This window comes from Hermetia illucens, chromosome 1 (genome assembly GCF_905115235.1).
Source record: "Hermetia illucens chromosome 1, iHerIll2.2.curated.20191125, whole genome shotgun sequence".
Taxonomy (NCBI): domain Eukaryota; kingdom Metazoa; phylum Arthropoda; class Insecta; order Diptera; family Stratiomyidae; genus Hermetia; species Hermetia illucens.
In genome coordinates, this window is record NC_051849.1 from 77,980,919 (window position 1) to 78,001,607 (window position 20,689).

Below are 20,689 nucleotides of genomic sequence, written 5' to 3' on the forward strand. Positions count from 1 at the left end.
GTTCCAGACTCCAACATGTCAGCTTGACCTTCTACCGCAATGCCTTCCTCTGCCAGTTCACGGTGTCCGGACTGCTTAGCTCCATTTTCACATACTGGCGTTAGACCACTAGTGTCCAAGTCACCAGCTTCCCTTCCGCTCTGCGTTGTAAAGGAGGAAGAGAGAGTTCTGAGAGACAGGATTCCGTCTGTGGTCCCCTCTCCTTGGTGGCTGAAGCTTCCTTCCGCCCTGCCGCCCTCTTCGTCTACGGGTCGGTTTAGGCAGTAATATCACGGATGGTCCGGTCGTACTTGGACTTCCAGTTTCCTCGAAGGTGAGAGTTGCCGTAGACACTAAATGCTAGCGTTCCATACAGTTGAAGTTAATTCAGCAAGGTCCATAAAATCCACGTCTCGACCACGACTCGATTGCTCATAATCGTCTGTAGATTCCAAATCTGACTCCTTAACACTTTGAGAGTTGAAATTCAAAGTTGTCTACACCCTTTGTGTAGTATAAAATTACTACAGGCTTCCCCATCGAAACAAGGTGTTGCCCGAGAGGGAGCCCAAATAATCTGGCTTAAAAAATCCACTAAACCGTTCACACGTGAAACAACGAGATTCCGATTTTCAACTTGTTTTTCTGCCAAGAAGTTGTCCAAATTTTGGAAGGAGTGGCGATGAGTGGTGAGTATGGTGGCAAAATACAGCTTCCAAATTCTGTAACATTGCCACGGTCGCTTTAGCCCGATGTCACCAAGGGTTGTCATGCAAAAGGTGGAAAACAGAAGGAGCGAATATTGCTAATATTTCTTTATTTTTTGAAGATTAGTATTAAGATAAAGTCGAATAATAATGCCCCTTTATCAAACCATTTAACTTCAGTGAACACCATTACAAGTGAATTTTCCCTTACTTTAATTTGACTCCTAACCAGACAGAGGAAAGTAGATATCTTAATCATTTGATGATGTTAAAAAAACTTAACACAAGTTACTTTTTTGTTAGAAAAGTTGAAGTTCATAATTACAAATAGAAAGATGAAATTTATTACTATGCTATCTTGTGAAATATGTTGCATTTGAATATCACGTTAAGAATTGCAACCTTCCTACTAAACACGCTTCCCCAAACTTTCAAATTTTGACCACTCCTTCCAACCCTTCACTTCGCCAAATACATTCAAAATAATTGTTGAAACTACGACCTCCGGGCGAAGATCGTGCAAAGAAAATAGGCAATTAAATAATATTAAATTTCTCCAGATACAGCGAGAGCTTCAGTGATCTTCACAACCATATTTGGTATATTACATTTTACGAATAAGATATTTGACTTAATCGAAATGTGCGTTGTTCTGGACAAACAACGGTTATCTTACAATTACACGTTCATTTTATGCGCATATAATTTGACCATCGTAACGCTTGTCTCTTAACCATATCACTTGTCCATGTATTTCTGGAAATTTATAATAATCCATGAAATATTATTCCATGCTAAACATACATTGGGCACTTAACACGCGTACCTTCATGGTAATAATTTTCATAACATTAAATAAAATTACTCTAACCAACATTATTATTGCTGTTTTGCTCATCTTCATGCTCACGTTTCCCCTATTTGGAATCATAATGCAATGATTGTGATATGCTTCTGCGGACCACAATAACCAAGGAGAACATATTATTTATATGTGTGTTTATGCTTACGAGCCCTCAATGAATGGAAGAGTCTACATTGTACTTGCATTCTTCAAGTAAATCACTATATCGGCCTGGACCTACGTTGGACGACAGACTATTATTAAATAGCCTTTTGTAATCATACTTTCCTTACCTTTTTATCCGGAAATTAATTCTATAGTGCACATGGTAAATATGAATGGCTGTGCATGTTTTTGCAAACCTTGTGATCATATTTGGTTGGTTCACTCGTAGCTCGGAGTATGGGGTAATCGATTTCAATTAATGATAAGGATTATCATGCCCTCATTTGTATTCTAAACATTCCACTTAGTTTATGTCCCGATGCAGCTTCAAATCTTGATTGATTCATGTTTTTGCTTAATTTTTCAAAGAGTAACATTGACCATTGGAATCAGAAATTTCCATAATTTGCTTTAAATTTTTTAATTATCCAAACAAGTTTAGTTGCATATATGATATTAAAACGATAGCCTTGCTATATGTTGCTCAATTTCAAAGAAATTGACAAAATAAGAAGCTTTCATCTTAACAAAATCTTCATCTGATTCCAACGAAACAGTGTCGAAACCTGATTATCTGGCCCCAATTGCAGTGTTCAAACAAATGTATACACTTCCTCCATTGCTTATCATAATAATTTGAATGTCAGATGTCATATCAATAACAAGCCACCAATCCAAGTACGTGCATTGCAGACCAGCCCTAGACCCGCACAACAGGTACTTGAAGATAATTAATAGCATAGATGCAAAGGGGTATCTCACGGATATGGATAAATAATATGTTACCGATCACAATTGTCCGCAATGTGCTGTCTACGGACAATGTGTGCTTTCATATTGCTTGTAATCGAATTATTTCTTCATTCAGCATATCGAATTGGATAACGTATAATTGCGACTGCAATCTTTCTACAGGCGGATAGTCCCATAACGCCGCCTTATATCTCAGATTTCGATTCAAAGTGAGTGCAGAAATTTCTCTGATCCATTGCGTCGTCATGGTTGAGCTGTTCGCTATGATATCTTTAAAAACCGCGACGTGACTTTATTCCCAACTTCGATCGTTTCATATATGAAGATGTGCCAGAAGTATATATTATCTTGATGTTCTAGCAACTTCATACATAAATGCATGTATCTTATGTATGTGATCATATTTATCAAGTATAGTTCTGGTCGAGTACACGATCTATACGTGAAGATTGCAAAAGATATTCCGATTATGATCTCGGAGGGCGTTTGATTGTTCTTTGTGAGAGAGGATTTCAAACTTCTCGAGCCTGACTGCGATGAGCTTGCAGAATGGAATATCAACGGTAAATTTGTAGTATCAATGTTTTCGATCAAATATCTACATGAAGTCCGTGTAATATCCACCCATAGATATGTTGCATTGCCGGCAAATTTGAGAACAAAAAAAATGAAATAAAATTATTAAAACCGTGGAATAAAAGCGACAAAATGAGGACGACATATGTAACAAACATAACACAAAGTCTACTGAAATTAGATATTTTTTACGTTTTATATGAACCATGATTATGTATGCAAGTATTATTTGAAAAGTCGCATACATCATTCAGTCATTAGCACTGGCAGATGAAGAAAATACTGTAATTTTTCTACTTTTTTTTAAAATAACTAAAACTAGAAATGATTTTGGCATAACAGTTGCAGTCGACAAGATACATAGCCGCATTCGCAAGACCGAAAAGTCTTCCAGTTTCTCAACTGATTCATTTCTAACTTGTGCTTGTGATTTTTAAGGTTTTGTGTGAAACAAAATCTTATTAAAATCGATTCAATGTCCTACCCGATTTATTCGGCAACGGCAAATTAATTATGACGAAATTTGGTGAGAACATGTGGTCTTAGTGCTCCTTTACATGCAGTGAGCGTCATTAGTTTGCGTTGAAATTCAGGGGGGCGGGCATTTTCTTACGGAATATTGTTATGCGAGGTATCAAATCGAGGTATCGATTAGTACCTGGGTGAAACACGGAGGAGCGAGGACCGACAATGTGTGGTCCGAAAATTGAAACAGGTCTCGTTCTCAGAGCCTATCCAATCGAAAAAATTGAACTGAAAAATTGATGCATATATATAAAATTTTGACCTCACAATGCATATCATTCTAATATGCGCTCAAACAAAGTTAAGGGGGTCATCTCATGTGTCGGATCATCGGAATCGAATTTTTTTTGGCATCAATTGTATCTAGATTTAGTGTAGAATATATGGGCAAAGTGATTTTTTGATATTCGGAGTCGTTCGGAAATTATAGTGTTAAACAGGTGATAAGTCGCATGCTAGATTTATGTCGATCGCCGTAATAAAGCTCCTATTTGTCGGTCCGAATGACGTTCGAATGACAAGAATTAAAGCCAACGCCGTATATGTGTTTCTTGAAGAAACCTAAGGTTTATGGACTAGGTATAGCAGATTAATGGTCAGTTAAGGTTTTATGGCCAAAAATCACATTCTACTCTTTAAATGCATTTTTCTCGAAACCGCATTTTGAAAATCGGCTGCCATCTATCAAACGAAATTCTTTGAAATTTTCACGACTAATTCAGGACTTACGGTCCGCAAACAAGGATAATTGCGATTTATTCAGTAGTTTTTTTTATTCATTGAAGAAGCCGTAAAAAACACCAAAATTCCAAAGAAAAGTTTAGCAAGGCACCAAAAATTTCATTTTTAATATTTTGTAATAATCCTAGTTTGGGACTGTAGTTAAGTCTGTACGTTAAAATGCCGTTTACTTTTTTTCTCTAAGATGATCGCATAGCCCTCTAGCGTGGCAGCAGAAAAATACCTTTTTTGGAGATGAGTGTATAAATTGCTCTGTATTTCAATAACGAACTATGTGATCGGGCTGGAAAAATTACTATGCACGCTCAAGATAATAACAAATCTATGGTGAAAAATTCGTATTTGTATCTTTATCCAATTCTTCACAAAAAATTTCTAAAAAGAAACCCAAAAAACGGCCTTCACACGGGATGACCCCCTTAATAATAGCATATTACGCTATTTTAGAAATTTACTTGAAAACTCAAGTTTATTGTAATGCATACAATTTTGCAGTAATACAGCTGATAATGAATCACATAATACTGGCAGGCTTCACAGTAATTATTGAAATCAACAAAGTTATAGTACTTCAAAATAGTATTTCTCATAACAGAATTACCATAGTAATTGGCACTCACTACCAATTGGGCACATATTTGAACCCTACAAAACAAATCATTCCATTATATTACCAATTACTGGAACAAGCCTGTGAATTGGCTTGATGTGTAATATGCGCTTTCGGGTTTAAAAATAAATACCTTTTTTTGGGGTCTCCAAGCAGATATAACCCTTATAGTTACTATTATCAGTCTCACTCGAAATAAAATAGGGAGCAAATATCAATATACAGCAGAATGTCCTAACATCTTAAGGATGACGCACTCAAAGGCTTGTGCTGTGCTTCTATTTTGAATTTTGGTACAGCCCCTTTCAGTCCAATGCGAACATACCGGACATTTGAAACGCCACTTTTGCGAAAATCAGCGCATCAAAAAAATCCTACATAGTTCTATACCTATATATGTATATGCATGTATAGTCGAACAAAAATTCTTTGTTTACGGTAAATTAAAAATTTTACGTACAAATAATTCAGCCGCGCACTCTTCAAATAAGAAAGCTTCCTTGAGAGAAAATGTGTGCCCGACATTTTCTCTCGATATTGTGTGAAAGGGAACTGGAAAAAAATACTGATTTCTTTGGAAATCGATATAATTTCCGAATTACGGCAACAGAAGCCAAGTTTTGCTGAAATCGCACCAATTAATTGCAGGAGTCCGTATGAATTTGATTGCAAATCCGGAAAACTACGGGAAAAAGATACCAGTTCGACCACGAGCTTAAGTCAACATTTGTCCCATTTGTACATGCTCGTAATGTTTATACATTTAGTTTCTAAAACTATTCACTTCAATATGTTGCTGACATTCAAAGTCTTAGAATGCAAGAAATTTGCACAAAATTGACAAATTTGACCTATTATAACACTGTTAGTAATAGTGCGATTTCCTCCAAACTGTAATATCATGCTCTACAGTAGGATAAACTTAACGGGGGTCCCCCATCAATTTCTCGAAAATATAATAAATATAGTAGTATTATACTCTTATTAGCTTTATTTAAACATCAGTATGAAGCATATTTTGAGCCCAATATACCATGTGCATGAACTACCAATTTATTTTCAGATATTTGAATTCAGTAATTTCTGAGTACGGATATTTGAAAAAACTGACCCATGTCGGCCCCCGCACTCGTTTCCTTTGCAACTAACGTCAAAACAAATACCGGTTTCGGCAAAAAAATTAGTGACACTTATCAGTCAGGTCAGGTATCAAATACCCCAAATGACCACATTTGATGAAAAAAGTTCTACACCGCCCCCTTAAACTCAACGTGAACCTATGTTACTTACTGCATGCAAGGGAATTCACAGGTCCCACCTTTATACCAAATCTCCTATCAATAGGTGTAACCGTTTCCGAAATAAACGGACGCACAAACAAAGAGTCAAGCGATTTTATCAAGGTTTTATTCTACGCAAAACCTTAAAAATGAGAAATTCCCAAGTGTGGTATCTGCGCACTACACAATCCAAGATGAGATTAATGTCACCAAATACCATTAAACTGGCTCCATACATTTACCGCTTGTCGCAAACTCCAAATCTTCACAAGTGTCTATCTTGACTTTGCGTATCAAACAAATGCGTTACACTAGCCACTAGCGTGCAACCAAGTTGTCTACTAAGTTGTTGGTTGCAGCGAGATTGCACGTCTGTTGACAATTTGCGATTGCCGCAACCGCAACTAATCCACAGACTGAAGCCGCAGCTTGCCCACAGACATGCATTCTCACTAGACCAGTCAGTCGCAACCCTTGACCTGCACGATTCGCGGACCTAAGTCCCTACCTACGTACTAAACCACACCGATGCATCCTCAACCGCTCACCTCACGGAACTGTCGTTAGATATTTTTTCACGGGACCGGTTAGCAATTATACTGTCATTCCTGTATGGTTGTCCGCTCGCCTTTCCACCCACCCCCCTATATGGCGCTATTTTTGCACACTAATTCTTATTATTTGTCTTCCGAATGAAGTGTGCGCTCCACCGGAAGATGCACACTCGGAATGTTCTTCCTTCTCGCCGCGAAGCGACTGCAATAGAATATTGCATGCTCTCTGTCTTCTTCCTCGCCTGTGCCGATTGGCCACGCTGGCAAGTCGTCATTCCCAAACCTGTGTAGATATTTGAAGTATCCACCGTGACCAGACACTACGTGAACTGGTAACTAGATACTCCGTGGTGACGAAAGACCCACACATGCTGATGCGTGCATCGGCCTTTCGTTGAGCTATCCCATCGAGTCTACCATCTGACCATTGATGATGCCCTTTCCTCGCTCTTGATCAATTGCACAGAATCTTGGGTTGTCGCTCTCCTGATGAAGATTCGTGATACCTCTTCAGGCAAGATGTTACCGGCAACAGCCCGGCTATAACTAACGCCACGTCGTCTGATATCATTCGAAAGCCGAAAATCACTCTCAGAGCACATAATTTGTACGAGCACAATAGGCTTCTCCTGATTTCTTTAGTCGTCAATGCTGCAGCCCATACAGGGGCGGCATAGAGCAAAACTGAGCTAATGGTTCGAAATGGCAACACTTTACTGATGTAGACGTTTCTAGGTCGGCCAGTATTTGGCAGCATTCTTCGACTTACTCTATCTACACTTTGAATTCTATTGTCGAGCATCAAACATCTGTATTTTACGGCCTCCTTGCTTCTTCTAGCTTCCAACTAGAATTTTAAAGTATTCCTGGGTTGTCCGGCTTGTTATCAATACAGCTACTGTTTTATGAACTACAAGCACTAGTCCGACAGTTTCCAGCCAACTTTTGATCTTTCAAACAGCTTCATCAACTGTTGCCTCAATCTCGTGAATGTGCTTTGCAACTACAACCACAGCGTTATTGTCGGCGAAACCTACTACTTTTAACCCTTCTGGCAAATGCAGGTGGAAAACTCCATCATACATGACGTTCCACAAGAGTGGATCAAGTACCGACCCTTGAGGGACTCCGATTAAAACACGGTACTTTTGCTTTAGTAGTTAGCTTTAGTAGTTAGACACAATGTTTCTCAGGTAGTGTGGAGTGTTCATTCGGATGAGAGATATTTTGATGGCCGATCAGTTTACTGAGTTGAAAGCATTCCTTATGTTCAATGTGACCACCGCGCAGTACTCGCCATCTCTCACCTTCTATAGAAGTAGCAGCTGTGTTTACCACCACCTTTATTGCATCGAAGGTGGAGTGCCCTTACCTAAATCCAAACTGCATATCGAAAAGTGCGCTTTCATTTTCAGCGGTCTCGCGCAATTTTTTGCATTTTTGCATTGCTTGTGTCCGGTCTGGTGGGCGGCAGCTTCCACTGATTTATTGGGAATACCATCAATTCCCGGTATTTTCTTGTCCTTTACTATTTTTTGCATACCTGGAGCAATTCATCTTCGGTGATACGCGGTATGGTCTCTAAATCAGCTGCACCGATTGCTTCAATGACTGTGTTCGATCTTTGTGCGAACAGTGTCTTCACTACCGATGCCAACATTTTCGGGCAAATTACTTGCGGTAATTTCTTCCCCTTCGCTGATTAGAACCACGTCCGCTCTCTCGTCTACTACAGTTTATGCCAGAAGATCCTGAGCCGCCTAGCAGTGATTGGGGTTTATCTGTGTTACCTTCATGTTAATTTCGTTCTATTCAAGGCCTTCCAAAACACCGGACATTTACTGCTGCCAGCTATATGGCTAGCGTCTTCTGTCTGGTCTTTTCTACAGAACATACATGATGGTGTTTTATCGCAGTCCTTCGCTATATGGCCTTCACCTCCATATCTCCTGCATAGCTTGAAACGGTCCTCCTCATTTTTACACTGTTTGGCAAAGTGTCCAAATTCCAGACATTTGAAACACTTTGTAATCCTCGTCTGTGTTCGGATGCGACAGAAAATCCAATCTTTTTTTATTTTTCCTGCTTCCAAAAGCTTCTTCGCGCTTTCTGCAGGAAGGACAAGTGTCGCAGTTTGTGTGTCGGCGTATGCCTTTCGAACTGAGAGTTAATCACCGTCCTTAGGTAGTAATTTCATCTATGTCTTTACATTCAATGGTAATACAATGTGTTAGGGTTCTAACCCCTGCTTGTGCGCCCGGCGCTTCTCAGATGGTCCTTTCGAACTCAGCTGATTTTTCTCCTGTTTCACTAAGTTTAAGCAATAGATCCCCGTTTTGAGTTCCTCTAATTTTGAACACCTTTTTGCCCATTCCCCCCCAATTTGGGGTCAATTTTGACGCTGCGCAGTATATCCGCATACGACATTCATTTCTTTTGTTCGCCGTTATTGTTTCTTCCGGTATTATTTGTGTTATTTTTATCCATGTTAATTGAGTTCCCGCTCAAAAACGTTATCAAAGTTCAGTTGTGTAGTCGCTTAGTGATCCCATGGTTATCTATGCAAACAGGGAGGCCATGCAAGGAATGGCACAAACCCTTATGGGATCTTGCGCTTAAAGGGGAATCAGTGTTAATCAGCTAGATTCAATCGAACCTATACCACCAACTTAATGGCGACGAAGCATTGACCGTTCTCTGAGGTCTGCCAGGGTTTTAAAGGGGTGTTCACAACGTTAGGCTGAATGTCATTTCCGTAAGATTTCACCTTATGTACTGAGGTAATGGAATGTTGCAAGCAGCCCAAAGTCAACAACCCAAATTATATTCCAATACAAGATACGTTCGATTTAGATGCGTGCATATATATGTAAGCACCAGTATACGGTAATAAGTGTTTGTTTGTTTAGGATGGGCACAATTTTATGTCTTTAATATGTATATTTTGTTTGACAATATATGACGGAGTATATTACATTCTTAGCTATGTACGAATGGCAAAACGTGCATAAAGACATAAGATGAAGTGCCGAGCTTCCTTTATTCTGATTTGTTTAAGCATAGGATAAGTAATTCACTTCTCCTCCAGACAATAAGTAATTGAACTATCCTTTCCCATTGCGCATTGAGTGTCGAAATATAAACGAATTTTGGATTAGAGAGTTGCTCGATGTAATCGCTATAACAGTCGATTTACAATGTTCTCATCACGTGATAGAATTATCATTCTCATCGATAGCTTTATATGTAATATATTAACACCTGTCATTCGACTGTGTGTACGACGCACACTGGGGCCTTTTCTTCGGAAATAGCGCTCAAAACCTGAATTTTAATTTCACGTTATTTTGAATTTATTATATGACTGAAACAATGTATACATTTCGGCAAATTATGAGGTAGATGGGTTTAGTCTCAATTGTTTACTTTCACCACTTTTAGTTCTTGTCATTTCCCGTTGGTATTAGATTTAATTATTACATATATTCGAACTGGCAAAAGCAAATATTCGTCAGTTACCTATCTTTCGCAAGTTCTTCTTCAAATTACTATGGCGAGCTCTAGTAATGGTATGTAATACATTAAAATATAAAAAACACATTTTAATGGCGAAATTAGGGAGAAAATTGCATTCAAATCTAACCAATGAATTTTATTTTTGAATGTGAATATTTCAAATCCGCCAATGTAGTATTACAATAGAAGGTTCAAATAAATTAAATGTGAAGGAAAAAGTGAAATCCCCTTGCGCAAAATTTAAAAATTGAAAAAAATAAATTTAGTGTGAAAAATTTGTGCAGCGGTTTTGCTCTATTTTAGACGATTCTTGCACTCCAATTTCCATGAAAAGGAAGAAAATGTGCGAAATATTTTTCCAAACTAAACAAACATCATTTGAAGATGCTTGGAAGGTCATTTGTCAAAAAGTACCGTTACAAGTTAATTGCCTGAATCCGTACAATATAACTTCAAAAAATTTTAAATCGAAATTAAAGTGGATAAGTAGACAGAAGGACCGATTTTTCCAAACAGAAAAGAGATGGCTAGAAGGGTCCTGAATACTTTAAACCAACCGACATTCAAGAGGTGGTTGCGGTCGGCAGCTATTAGATTTCCAAGCAACATAGGAAAACAGCAGCGTGTTGAAAATCACCCGGATGTTTTAGCTTATGCTATGTAAATGCAATTGAGGGCGAGCGGTAGAAAATTTCCAGCATACGTGGTGAAGAAAGTAACCGAACTACCAGGATTTGCTCAAAAACATATAAAAGATAAATATGTCCAAAAGTCAACATATTTGCTAGTAACTGATGTTCTGTCTATGATAATTGCAGCTGAATTATCCAAAAAACAATATAACGTAATCCGAAGTTATGCGAAGCAAATATTCCCGCCTTACAAATTTGTCCAAAAAGAAAAATAAAAATGTTATCCAGAAAACATTTCGTTAAAAGAAAGCGAAGCTGAGGTATCGATACAATCAATTTTAGACCATACTGCCTGCGGCTACTGTCAGCTCAAAAAGATATCATTAGAAGTTTAGATCCTCGGATTCTCTAACCCTACTTTTAAAGTCGAGTTACGATGGTAGTTCCAGTCATCCCCAGTACAAACAAAAATTCGTATCAGAACTTGACAACAATAACGATGGATGATAAAGAATAATCTGTGGCGCATAAAGCCAGATTCACAATGGTAAATTATGCAATGCCTTAAGTGAGACTAAATCTTCTCTCCGATGCTATTTATGCGATCTTAAGATTTTAACAACTTACAACAAATGTTATCCAGAAGTGTCAATGATGGCTTCTTGTCGTTTGGTCAGTGTTACACTTATGGATAAGAGCATTTGAATTTTTACTGCAACTAACATATACATTATCGATTAAATCTTCCCGAATCACAAAAGAAACCGAAGATATTGTTGAGAAGAACAAAAAAATCCTTGAAGAAAAATTGAGGAAAAAAATGTCGGCAATAATCGGTCAACCAAAACCTGGATAAAGAAATAATAACGATGGGAATGTAGTCAGGAAGTTTTTCAAGAATTTTTGAAGAATTCGCAACTATCTCTTGAGTTGAAAAAGACCTTATTAGACGGTTTTATATGATTCTACAAACAATTTCAAGTGGTTTCGATATAAATAAACAAAATTTATTGTTTAGGAACGGCCAAATTATACATACGATTATATGCATGGAACTAGCGAGTCCGACTATGTATAAGATTTTAATTCACAGCCTAGAAAGTATTTCGCACGCATTGTTATCAATCGGATAGCTCAGCAAGGAAGCACAAGAAGCCCGAAACAAAGATTTTAAGGCCTACAGAGAACATTTTAGCCGAAAGGCTTCACAATATTACAGACACTTTCAATAGACTCTTAATTTCTTCTGATCCCTTTATTACTAACCTGCGAAAACTACCAACTCTAAAGGGAAATAATTCGATAGGGATGTTTGTGATACAATATGTTAACGGTGGACTTGGATAATTCAGCTTCCTCAGTACAAGATCTTCAAATCACGGATTCTGATGATTCCGCCCCTAATTAGATTTAAAATTTATTACTGGCTCTAAAAAGAATCACGTGGAATTAAATATACATTCCTATTTTTTCCTACTTTTTTTTTTTGATTATAATCATTTTTTATTGAAATAATCCTTATCTTAATATTTTACTTTACATAACAACTGAACCAAGCTTTGAAAATATGTTAAATGTTCTAAGGTTATTCATTTTTATTGTTTCAAATTTCTGCGTTCTACATACATATATATTATGCGAAATTACGTCTTTTTATAGTTTATCCACACTTTTATCTCATTATTTATTATTTACAATAAGATTCTAACACGAAAAAAATGGTTTTGAAGTTTTGAGCACGAGCGCCCTGTAAAGGCCCCAGTGTGCGACGTATCAAAATACACTGCTTCGAACCTCGTTCTTAGCAGAACGTGAGTCAATTCCGGAAGTTTATTTCCAATATCTCAGTTCGCCCAGGGTATAATCCTACAACTTCCAAAATCAACACTAACTCAACATAAAATAATGTTTCTAACAATCAAGGACCCATAAAAATTATCTGCATGTCAGATCAAATAGTTTCACTATAAATGCAATAAAATAATGCTCCAAGCATTACTTGCTTATTAATTTGTTTTCTTTTTTCGTCTTCTAATTTAATGTGTATTATTCTCTTCAAATTCACTACGCCACTACGCTAACAGAGCCCATTAAAAGTTTATGTACCTTCTTCGAAATTAAATTAAGGGAATCACATAAAAATGACTCCTCGAAAAATGTCACTCATCTGGGCAGTGTGTTGAACTCATCATAAAGTCGATGAAAGCATTTTAACATAAACTTTTAAATGAATTATATTATCGTGAGCAGAAGCAACCGCCTTACTAACTACATACAGATAAAGATAATCTGGAACTATACGAGTTATAAGGATTTTTGTCAAGTCTAAAGACCATATCATTATCTTTGAAAAACATTTCGTGCACAAAGAGATGGTAGTGTGCATTTAAAATTTGTGTTGGTGAGGCCTAATTCTATTATTTTGAATTTATTTAATTTAATTAATGAAGTCAATATACTTTTTTGATAACAGTTTTTCCTGCAATTTTATGATTTCAGTATGACTATATTGAGTAATGGTCTGCTTGCCGAGATCTTCGGGGACTAATATGAACATATTTCGAAATCAGTTTTCTAGATTGTCTCACAACACAAACTGTGGAAATTGTACATAACTGCTTGGACCAAAAGAGACGAATATCCGACAACAAACGCAACAAAAACCATAAAAACTTGTTGATATGTTCTTACAATCCGTAACATCATTACCTTCGCAGAGATGATGTCTTCTGGTCATTTCTTCGCAAATGTTCCGTTTTATGAGTTGTCATCGTATCTCTTTCGTATGTGACATGTCCAAATTCTTGAGACATTGGTACAACAAGAAATTCTGTACAGAACACTACAAATGAGCAAATAAACGACATGCCGCCAGTTAAAACGATTTGTCCCATCTCAAAGTAAAAGTAACTCCAGTCACAGTGGCCACAAGAAACAAAAGTAGCCTCACAGAAAGCAACAATGTCTGATTCTTAAAATTAGATTGAAATTTTGGACATCGTCTTCGTGTCCAAATGAAGACCACAAATGACCGGGTATCTGAGCTCGAATCAACTGAAGACACACACGGACAGAATTCGGTTGAGATTGAGATTAATTGCTACGTTGTACCTTGCTAATCATGGTAATAATTTATCTCGTGGCATCAATTTAATCAGCGCATACAGATCGAAATTGAATTCTGGAACGAAGGTTTTGAAATTCAAATTTTTGTTTGGTCTGCAGGCATGTGTACTACAATAAATGCAACTAGGGATGTGGTTTTTGTTGGAAAGAAGTAGATACTTTGATATATAATATAATCAGTTCATTTATCCTGAGGAAGCAACAAACAAAACACAAACTTTTCATACTTAGGCTAAGAAAATAATTTTCTCTGAAACTGCAAATTTCCAAAATTCACCCCATGAGCATAAACCTGCGCCAATCCAATCCAAATTTCCACATCAAATATGGCCTGGATCCCTTTTTAGATTTCAGGGTCTACCCATCTAACTTCACCAGCTCTAACAATATGTTGAAATCAATACAGGTTCGGTGAGGTATATTGATATTTATGATACATGTGTTTTCGAATTTCGGTTCCCTCTAGCATAAAATGTACTCTCCAGTTAGGTAAAAAATCCAGGGCACCCCATGGATATGTGGCGTGTGTAGCTAATTTCTTAATTTAGTTGAACAGCATGAAACATGAATTTCTACACATAAAGTTCAACTGAACAAGGCTTAATCATATTTGGATTGAATAACGAACAAACGTCATTAAGAAATTGAAATTTTGAAAAAAAATATATTAACATGGGGTGTAATTTATAGTATGTTTTTACGTTTGTTGAAGTTAAAAATCTGGAAGCTATTCGGAGTTATGTATTTATTTTATAAATCCAAATCTGCATGCCGTTTTCTACTATTATAACTTTAGAAGTATTCGCTCTGCTTGGTGTCGAGATTGTATATACAATGAACACAGCGATAAGGGATGATAAGACGAACAACCTAGTTGACTTTCCTTAACTACGAGGGAGTAGCTATCAAATATTTCTAAAAATTAGCGCCATCAAAGTATTCGTCGAAGCATGTTAGTTCACCCCCTTGTCAGCCGGTTCAGAAAAGAGGGCTGGGTGTACTTTGGTCTCACATAAAATTCACCTGTCTTACATTCAGGGCATCGCACTTACATCCAAACCCTTTCTGATATGGTATCATAACAAAATCAACTCACTGTAGACTAGTTATGAAAAAGTAAAATAAAAATAATCAACTCAAACGCGCACGTGGAGTCAAATCTTTCGCTAACCCGGATGTCGCGGTCGGTCGTGGAAAAACCTTGACCAACAACATCCTCATCTAATAAATACTCCTTTTTATTTGATATGCATTTTATGTTTGTTACAGTTTGTACAATTACAGCGACCCGTGGGATAAAATCCTCACTTGTTGAATAGTAGAGTTGAAAATTAGGAAGGTCAACGATCCAGCAGTCGAGCAAACAGCCGTAAAAAACACAGAGTAATGCTCTGTGAGAAGGGGCTTACGAATACACTCGAAGCCTTCCCTGCTTGTCGTAAGAGGCACTTAAAAGGGAATGAAATTTTGTAGGCTAGCAACCTACAAATTTTGAAACTTTATTGCTACCGAAATGTCAATAACACCACGCAACTTAAGCAGGAGTTCCAACGATATAAGCTGGACATTCTGGGTCTAAGCGAAGTGAGATGATATGACTAGAGAATAATCCTCCCCCTCTTGCTGTTATGTGCTTCCGTACTCTGGAAAGCCAAGTGGTAGCAAACGCGAATCCGGTGTTAGGTTTTTTTTCTGACTTCTACTGAAAAGCGCGATCTCTTGACCTGGGGATGGGTTTCTAACCGACTTCTATCTGCAGGAATCCAGGCCAGGTTAAGAAGCATCACAATTGTGTGTTACGCACCAACAGAGAAAAGGGTGTTTCTACGAATAATTAAATGCAGTTCAATGGAGGCTTTCTAAAGATGACATTGTGATCGTGATGGGTGATCTGAATGCCAAGGTGGTCTCTGACAACACCTTGCTTTGATATCTGATGGGGAAACATGGTCTTGGCAATCATAACTATAATGGTGGGAAGTTCATGGGTGTCTCTAACTTCCACCGCCTCATCATTAGTGGCACATTGTTCGAGCACAAAGCCTGCCATACGGTCAATAGGGTCTCGACTGGCCGACATCGTACGAGCGATCAGATCGACCTCTTTACGATCAGCAGTAGATTTAGGAGTTGTCTTCTGGATGTGCGTAATAAAAGAGTTGCTCGAAAGGGATCACCATCTGATGGTCGCTTGCGTTTTGCATCCGCCACTTCACCCAGGGCTGAGGAGCTACGACCCCCAAGATTAACATCGATCGCTTGTATGATCCAGCTATTCCTCGCCAATGGGAGAGCTATCTTGCCGATCGGATGGCAGATATACTGAGTAACCCGCCTGAAAATATCACATTTGACTGCCATAAAAAATGTTCTTTACTCGGGTGCTACACAGATCGTCTGTCACGTCCCGGAGGGGCATCATAACCCTTCGGGACGTGGTCTGTCTAGCACCCGAGAAAAGGGCAGCTGATTGCAGAATATTGGCAGGGGATCGATGAACGGAAGGGGTTGACAACTCTAGTAGCTACTACGAGCGATGGCGGACGTGATATGTTCGAACTCCGATACCGAGCGAAATCCCGAGAAGTTCAGCGTAGTGTACGCCATGACAGAAAAAGTTTGGATGCCGAAGATGCCCCAGACCGCAATGATTTCAGAAGTGTATATCGCATCACTAAAGAGCTTGCATATGGTCGCGAATCTTTTGATGGTCCTGTGATGGACGTTAACCGTCGACTTCTCATCCCCATGACGAGCAACTGAAGTGGTAGAAAGAGCACTTCACCACGGTTCTTAATCGTTCCAGGGATGTTCTTGCTCTTGTGGTTGAAATGGCTAGTAACTGTAGAATGCGGATGCAGAGTGTTCCTCCAAGCAAAAGAGAAATCAATGTGGCCACCAATACACCCATACGGAGTGAAGCTGCTATTACTGCAGAAATCTTGGGAATTCGAGATCTTCCTCAGAAAGTGGAAGAAGGAGATGATCGTAAAGATTCCAAAGATATGCACCTAAAATCAAAAAACCAAAAAAAGGACTACCGGTTTCGTCCAAGGCAGAGGCAACTCTTCAGACGCTGCCTCACCTCTGCCTTAGGAGCAGCGTGACCGAAAGTGGAAACAGATGGAAAAACGCTCCTTTATACCATTGCAAAAACACGACAAGGTTGCGAATTACTCGTATATTGAACTAAATCGCCAGTTATTTGAGTCTAAGTTAGACTTAAGCTGGGTAGTTGTTTAGGATTCAAGCATTCAAAAATCAAAAAAGCACTAACGGTTTCGTCTAGGGCAGCAGCTGAAGAGTTGCCTCTGCCCGGCGAAACCCATCGCTACAAGACTTCCCTCTCTGTCGGTCATAAGCATCGAGGTTTATATAATTTCATTCTGCTGGCTTGTTAGTGAAAATTTCAAGCCTGGCGCGGCTGCTTACTATGCTTGTCACACCTGTTGGCTTTTCAAGGCTTTCTTATCCTATCTATGAAGTCGCTTCTTCGCTCGACGCTCTGCTCATGCACACGATTTTCCAGGTGGTTCTGAGGGTGAATCGTTGATGCTTCATCTCCAAAGCACTTTTTTATGGATCGCTTCCATGTTTATTTTCACTTGATTGTCAGGGGAGATTTGTCATAACTCAAGTCTGGAGCACCATGTCCACGAGATGGTGATCCGAGTCTTGGCTGTCCAATATGTTTTGACATTCATAAGTTTGGTTGAATGTGGTCTCATCTGGAGAAACCCGCAGTGGTCTATGAATTTCTTCCCATGGAAATCAGGTACTGAAAGTCCTGGGTGTTTAACGTGAGTACCTGCCGTGTAGGCATAATCCCACGGTCCTCTTCGGACACGGATTGATTTTGGGACCACAATCAGAGCCCCGCCATGCAAGCACAGCGGTCCTGGTTTATACTGAGTGCAGGCTCATACCAGTGGATGCGAGGCCTATCTAACAACTCTGCCGCAACTAAGGGGTACGGCACCCGAGTTGTACAGCGCAACTCCACGCTTGAGCTCCGAGGAGCTCTGCCCGCGATGTAGGCATAACCACAACCACCATGAAACTCCCACTAGGGGGCCAACCGCAAATAACTGGGCCGAGAACACATCCTCAAGGAATTCTCCTGGAGCATATGCTCTCAAAGGGCCGTCCCGGTTCCCATGGTACCAGATAACCTCCGGTGAGGCTTCGTGGCCGAAGCCACTTCAGATGAGTCCCTTGCAAACTCGGGTCTGATCGCCCTCCTCGAGTACGTGGGGACGGAACTCCCCAACGGGTTAACTAGAATCAGCCCGAGGAAATCAGGTACTATTCCGTACCATACTACTAATTGGACGATTGGCGGTCCAATCTCATTGGTGCGTGGTGGTAGCAAGCTATTAATACCGAAGTATGGCCGAGCACAAGTTCCCTCCCTAATTGACTATGGAAATCTCCAAGAATGATTTTTATATCATACCGTTTCAATGGTTCGCTCCATAGCAAATGTTCTGCGAATCTCCAATCTGCTTTGTTGGCCACAAACATTGATAAGGCTGGGTGGCAGTTATGATATATAATTTGGCCGCTGTCCCTCTGAAGCCCATTACTTGTAATGCAGTTATGTCTGCCTTATTTGGGTAGGGTGTCAGTCAGCTTTTTGTAACTTTCACTGTGGGCAGAAAATGCACATTTCAATGCGCACATTGTTAGTCCTATTTCGTTGCACATAATTTTACTGAGTGGGGTCCCCATCAACCCCTAACCGGGAAGAGCAGTTGATATAGTTTTCCTGATTTTAGGTTGATCCTATCCCTCTCTATTTGCATTTTTTTAAGTTTCTTAGCGTTTAGCACGTGCTGGTAAAGATAGGTTTTGCAGCAAAGCTATTGGTGTTGGTTCTGCGCTCCATTGTAAGTATGTATCTACTCTGCTCTTTGATCACATGAAAATATGATATATGTTTTTCTAAAATTCGCAATATTCCGCGAATGGAATTTTATTCTTAATTTGTATATGAATATCCCATCCCCCCAAACCCATCCTTATATTTGGAACCCAATTGGCCAATTTTCCACTAATATCAGGCCCAAAAACCCTTAATTTTCATCTAATGCTGAATGTACTTAGCACCCTCTTACAACACAATCAACTTCTGTTAATGTTACTTCTATCTAAATACTCCATACTTAATGACCATGCTTTATCATGTTTTTCTATTTTGTTTTCTTTCTTATGGTTTCCTTCCTGTAATAAAATCAATGAAAAACAATATCATTCAAATATTTTGTAAGCAATTGCGTATGGATGATGTGATCTGATATTAACAAACATTTTTCTTTTCAGGAGACGTGATATTTTAAAATTACGAATGACTCAATAAGCTGACTAAGGTTTGTAACCATTTTCTTATCTTCTTTTTTCCCTAGCAACCGCATGATTTAATGGTGAAAGGGAGCTTAACTAGCCCTCCAGCCATACATTTTCTTCATATATGTATACAAGTAATAGTGCCTCACTGATATGAATTATATTCGTTTTACCATTTCAAACTGCCTGTCCTGCCAATTTTCTTCTGATCAAAGTATCATTTTTAGAGTGTGGAACCTTCCTAAACTCGGTTTACTGTCACACACACTTTTCTCGACACAAAACTTCGTACATGTTTTTATATTGTGTTCATTGGTACCCGGACCATCATAAAGCCTGTTTCTGCAAATCTGGCCGGGTAAGGTACCAAGTGGAAGGGTTTGAGTAATTCCTTACGAAGCACAGGACTCTACTCTATCGTCAAACGCAAAAAATCCTGATCCCCTATATAAAATCTGACACAACAAAGGCTCATATATACAATAGCAGCTTTTTCACATTTATTTTTCCTTCTATTTCAACTGTGTAGTTCTGGATATATGTATGTTAAATAGCGCACCGCAGAGACAGATAGTAAAGCCTGAGGTGCGATTGAGGCGAGTGTGCTGACCACATTACCTCCTACAGTGTACCGTTACAGTCTGAAGGGGCCATTTCATGTGTCAGATCCAGTGAATCAATTGTTTTCTTTTTTTTGTATTCAGATATAATGTAGAATATTTGGGGAAAGTAGTTCTTCGATCTTCGGAAATTACAGTGTTAAACAGCTAAGCTGTTCGCTAAAAAAGCGACAACTGAAGCCATTTTAATTTTTAAATGCGTTTTTCTCGAAAGTGGATTTTGAAAATCGGGTGCCAACGTGGGTAAAAATTCATCCATCAACATTTTTTGAAATTTTCACAACTTATTCACCAAAGTTTACAAAAAAAAAATTGAAGCAAGGCACCAAAAGTATACCTTTTAATATTTTTCAATGATCCTAGTTTGCGAACCGTGATAAACTCCATACGTTTATTGCAGTTTATTCTTTTCTTTCTTTAAGGTGAGCAGGATGTCCTCTAGCTCGGCACTCGAAAAACACCCTTTTTGGAGTTGGGTGTATAAGTTGCCCTGCACTTCAATAATGAACTCTCATATCGGACTGGATGGAAACATTGTTACGTGTACTCAGGATGTCAATAAATATCATATATGGTGGAGAATTCGCAGTTGTATCTTCATTCAGTTCTTCAAAAAAAATCTCCAAAAAGCGAAAAGAAAACTGCTTTCACACAGTATGGCCTTCTTAAATGAAGTGCTTTAACACGCTTCAAAAGTTGATATACATATTTATAT

The 20,689-nt window shown here is 38.7% G+C and overlaps 1 protein-coding gene across 3 annotated transcripts in view; it reads left to right on the plus strand.

The window, feature by feature from the left end:
- The window catches only part of LOC119660021 (protein N-terminal asparagine amidohydrolase), a 179,768-nt gene that overhangs the window by 90,322 nt on the left and 68,757 nt on the right, over positions 1-20,689 (plus strand). For all 3 annotated transcript variants that reach the window (XM_038068561.1, XM_038068487.1, XM_038068429.1), the window contains one exon: positions 19,331-19,377. The gene's annotated coding sequence lies outside the window, so the exon portion shown is untranslated. The remainder of the gene's footprint in view (positions 1-19,330; positions 19,378-20,689) is intronic.